Source organism: Carlito syrichta, unplaced genomic scaffold, assembly GCF_000164805.1.
Source record: "Carlito syrichta isolate Samal-C Ts95f unplaced genomic scaffold, Tarsius_syrichta-2.0.1 Scaffold120443, whole genome shotgun sequence".
Classification (NCBI taxonomy): domain Eukaryota; kingdom Metazoa; phylum Chordata; class Mammalia; order Primates; family Tarsiidae; genus Carlito; species Carlito syrichta.
The window spans coordinates 5,903-6,529 of record NW_007064539.1 but is presented as its reverse complement, the minus strand read 5'-3'; positions in this window follow the sequence as shown (position 1 = coordinate 6,529).

Sequence of the window (627 nt, the reverse complement as noted above, 5' to 3'; positions counted from 1 at the left end):
CGCGCGGGCGAGGGCAGCGGGCGCCGCGGGGGCCGACTGGGGGTCGAGCGCCCGGCTCGGAGGCCCCCGGCCAGGAGCCCGGAGCAGCCGGGCTCCCAGGGAGCCAGGACCGCCCCGAAGGCGGCGGGAGACTCAAGTCTGAACCTGGAGAACAACTTTGAGCTCGCGGGGTGGGGGCGGGGACGCCGATCCCCGCGGCTCCCGGCTGTGTTGAACCCGGAGCCGCCGGGGCCTCTTCCCCGGAGGAGGGAGCCGCCCCCGAGGGGCACGGTTCGTGCTCCCCGAGTGAGTCAGAGGGCGGGGGGGCGGCGAGCGCAGACGTCGACGGGGGCCGGGGGCCAGGGGGACTGTTTGTCCTCCTGCTGGGAAACGCACAGGCGTGGGCAGCGCGCGCCCGCCGCCGGGGTCTTGGGGCCGCCCTCGCCGGCCCCACGCTGCCCCCTCCCCCTGCAAAGTTGGAGACCGGGCTGGGTCTCGGGGAGAGAGCTGTGCGCGTTGGGGGAAGGGGCGCTCTCGCGTCCGAGGGGCGCGCGGCAGGGCGGCTGGGCGTGCTGGTCCCCGCGGGGGTCCGAGCGACGGACGCCCGGACTCCCGTCCCCTCTGCCGGCGGGGGGAGGGGGAGGCCCG